Source organism: Meriones unguiculatus, chromosome 7 (assembly GCF_030254825.1).
Source record: "Meriones unguiculatus strain TT.TT164.6M chromosome 7, Bangor_MerUng_6.1, whole genome shotgun sequence".
Lineage (NCBI taxonomy): Eukaryota > Metazoa > Chordata > Mammalia > Rodentia > Muridae > Meriones > Meriones unguiculatus.
Window position 1 is genome coordinate 19,488,021 of NC_083355.1, and position 4,336 is coordinate 19,492,356.

The window sequence follows — 4,336 nt, forward strand, 5'->3', positions numbered from 1 at the left end:
GCTTTGCTGTTCCCAACTGTACATGCACGGCTAGCTAGCCCTCAAGCTTTCAGAGACTGGCTCTGCCTCCCACCTAGCCGCTGGAGTCCAGAGGTTTCGGACGTGCCCACTGTGCCTGGCTTTCCTTGGGTTCTGGGGATCCAAACTCCAGTTCTCACGTTTGTGTGGCAAGTGCTTTATCCACTGGGCCCTCTCTCCAGCCCGTTTCCTTTTGGTTTTGAGGGTCTCATGTAGCCCAAGCTGGCCTTGAACTCAATATGTAGCTAAGAATAATATTGAACTTCTTCTTTTTTTTTTTTTCTTTTTGAGTGAGGGTTTCTCTGTGTAGCTTTGTAGACCAGGTTGGCCTTGAACTCACAGAGATCCACCTGCCTCATGCCTCCGAGTGGTGGGATTTACAGGTGTGTGCCACCGTGCCTAGCTAACATTGAACTTCTTATCTAGCTACCTTAACAGCTCAGGTGCTGCCCCAACACTTGATTTTTGTGGTACTGTGAACTGAACCTAGGGTTTTGTGTATGCCAGGCAGGCACTCTGTCAGCTCCCAACTTTGGGAAAGAATACTTGAGACCGATAAAGAGAAAAGCACAAAGGAAAATACTGATGCTCATCAAGTATATTAAAATTAAAAAGCTGTCCATCAAAAGATGACACAAAAAAAGCCACAGAGTCGGGAAGGGTAGGGGAGAAAAATATCAGAAACCATACATCCAGGGACAGCATGAATATGTTGTCAGCAAAATATGAAGATGCTGGCAATTGTGGTGTATTCTGAGTCTGTTTGTTTATGTCTAAAGCTGACCAGACTTACTAGCAATGTACGGTTAATATGCATGCTGTAAGATTAAGCCATAAAGCAGAACATGGAAGCTGTGAGCCGGAGGTCTGCAGGGGATTCTGGGAGCTGCTAATGTTTGCTTCTCTGTTGGAGTATGGGTTGCACAGGCGTTCTGGTTTTTATTGCTCTGGGAATTTGGCTTATGTACTTTCCTGTATACATATTTAAGGTCTTTTCTTTCTTTCCTTTTTCCTTCCTTTCCTCTTTCCTTTCTTCCTTCATCCTTCCCTCCTTCCCTCCTTCCTCCATCTTTTTTCATTCCTTCCTTCTTGTTTATTTTTGAGACAGGTTTTTTTTTTTTCCTGTATAGCCGCGACTGTCCTGGAATGAACTCTGTAGATCAGACTGAGCTAGACCTCAGAGATCCACCAGCCTCTGCCTCCCAAGTGCTGGGATTAAAGACACGTGCCACCATTGCTTGGCCATATTGAGTTCTAAATAATAAACTTCTATCTATCTATGTATCTATGTCTCTATCTATCTTTCTTTCTGTATCACTTCTCATTTGTTTGTTCGTTTATTTATTATATATTTAATGTGGCACAGAGGCCTGGCATATGCGAGGCAGGTACTCTACCACTGAGCTACATACCCACTCGCTTTCACTGAGATGTAAATGAATTGGTACCTTCTCTTGATCTTCCTCTGACTCACCTCACCTAGAGATGCCCATCCGGGATGGAGCCCATTTCCTCTCTTGGAATTGTTTCTTGTTCCCTTTGGAGCCTGGGCTGAACGCCAAGCCCAGCCAGGAGCACCTGTAGCCGGAGGCAGAGTCTCTGCCACCTCTTCCAGAATTGCTGGCATGCATCCTTTCTGGATCAGGCTTCCTATAGTCTCTTCTTGCACAAACTCCTCTCTTACTCCTTCATTCCTCCGTCCTTGAAGCTCCTCCTGCTATGGCCTCTGCACTGAGCACCTTAGCTCTGGCTGGGTGACTCATGCCTTGGCTTCCCAGTCATCTTAGTCAACTCCGCCTTTGCGTCTCCTGTCTGTGATGGGGACTCAGCTCTCTCCCAAGCACCCTCACCCTAAGATCTCATTCACCCAAATCTCTCTCTTCCTCTGATCGCCTTCCCCTGCTTGCTCGAAAACCCCTGCACTAAAGGACATACACACACATTATACAATTTTATCTTTTTAAAAGACCCTGTTTTTATTTTGTATTATGTGTGTGTGTGTGTGTGTGTGTGTGTGTGTGTGTGTGCATGTATGTGTCTGTGAGAGTATATGCACCTGTATATGTGTGTATACCCTTGGAGGTCAGGAAAGGGTGTTGGGTCCCTCGGAGTTAGAGTCACATGTATTTCAGGCCACTCAGTGTAGACGCTGGGATCTGAACTTTGGTCCTCATGATAAAGTACACAAGCCCTGAACTCCCTGTCCCCCACTAGCAACAGGGTCTCACGTAGCCTAGGCTCTTGATTTTGACTCAGCCTCCCAAGTGCTGGCATATGCCACCTATCCTGGTCCGGGGAGATTCCCTGGGGATATTTGGTGGGATTATCTTTCTTGAGTTAGTTGTGGAAGCTGTGCCTACTCTCAGTGGCACCCTTCCGTGCCAGGGTCCTGGACGGTATAAACCAAGAAAAGGAATTCAGCAGGGCCTACCCATCCTCCTTTGCCTGTAACTTCAGTTACTATGTGACCGGCTGCTTCCAGCAACCCTGCAGTTCCCTGATAGTGTCCTATATCCTTGAATGTGATCTCCAAACAAACACATTGTTTTTTTTGTCAGAGTATTTTATCACATCAACAGTAAAATCAACATGAAAGTGGCTGTACAGACACACAGCACAATCTATCCGTCCACTCACTGACAGCACGAGTCACACAGGAGTCGCCCTGGCTCCTTCCAGGTGAGGACGCGGTGTGCATGCCTTTCTGTCCATCCCGCCTTTCTTACCGATGTGTAAGGGAAGCTCGCAGAGTGCCGTTGTCACGATCCTGCTTGTGCTTTGGTCTCGGCCTTTCCAGCTTCTAGGCGACAAATGTGGCTTATTATTTAGAGTGTGCCCAGCCTGTGGGGTTTTGTTATGGCAGCGGGAACTGACAGGTTTTAATTTGCATTTCCGAGATGACAAATGACATTGGGCGAGCATCTTCTTGATGTATGTTATTTGTGTATCCTCCTCAGTGAAATGTACACTTGCATCTTTTGTGCAATTTTTTTTTTTTGGCTGCTTGTCTTTTTATTATTGAATGGTGGGAGTTCTTTATTTTGGGCACAAGCCCTTCATCAGATAGTATCCCTTCCCAGCTTGTGGCTCTTCTGTTGCGTGTGCGTGTGTGAAGGTCCAGCCCATGGTGGGTGCTACCATCCCTGGGCTGGTAGCCCTGAGTTCTATTAAAAAAAAAAATGCAAGCTGAGCAAGCCATTGGGAGCAGGCCAGTAGGCAGCACCCCTCCATGGCCTCTGCATCAGCTCCTGCTGCCGGGTTCCAGCCCTGCTTGAGTTCCTGTCCCGACTTCCCTCAATGATGAAAGCGGAGCCCCAATAAGCCCTCTTACCCCCGCCCCCCTACTTACTTTTGGGCCATGGCGTTTCCTCACAGCAATAGAAGCCCTGACTGAGACAAACGGGCGTCTGAGCTTTCATCTTCTGTGAACGTGGACTGCAGTCCAACCGTTTCACACCCCAGGGGGCCCGGGCGTCAGAAATGCAGAATAATACACCCAACTCGCCCCACAAGCCTCAGGATACCCATGGGCACAACCTGAGGAACACCGGGGTGATGCCCGGGGCGGAGGTGGGGTGGGCAATTCCTTGCTGACCTTTGCTGCCTCTCACAGCCCGCCTGGCCACTGCAAGCCCCGAGGCCTGTCTACTGACTACCTCTCTGGGACGCTCGTGTCTTAACCTCGGTTAAGTGGGCTGCGCTGTTCCTTGATGCTGTGTCTCGGAGGAGGGGACACACCCACCAGGCCACCCCTCATCCTCTAAGATCCTGCTCACTCACTCAGTGGTACCTTTCTACGGGCGGGTCCCTGCATCCACATCCTCCTCCTTCAGTTCATGAGCCTCAGTTTCCTCAACTCAAGTGAGGAGATCATTTTGGTCTTTTTATCTGGGGCTAATAGCGTGATCCCAGGAGTAGGCGGGAATTGGAGCACAATAGAAGCCATCTATTTGGGGGTTCATCCCCCCTGGTGAAGCCCCGGGAAACTAAGTAGTGTTTGTTGTTTTTTTTTGTTTTTGTTTTGTTTTTTTCAACCTCACCCCCTCCCACCCAGGCAGACTCCAGCAGCCTTCTTCCCAGCCGCACTCCTCCTCCCTCGCGCGCCTCCCCGTCCCCAGGGCAGCGTGCACCGATAAATCTTTCGCAGCACGTAGCACTGTAGCCGCGGGTTGGTCGGGCTGCTGCCCGGTGCCCACCCCCCTCGCTCGCCTCTGAAGCTCCAGCCCCTGGCACGGCGCCTGGCTCTTGCAGGGGCTTCTCGATCGATCGATGTTTGCAAAATCGGATCCTCGGCGGAGCAGGTGTCCGCCGGGGAGCC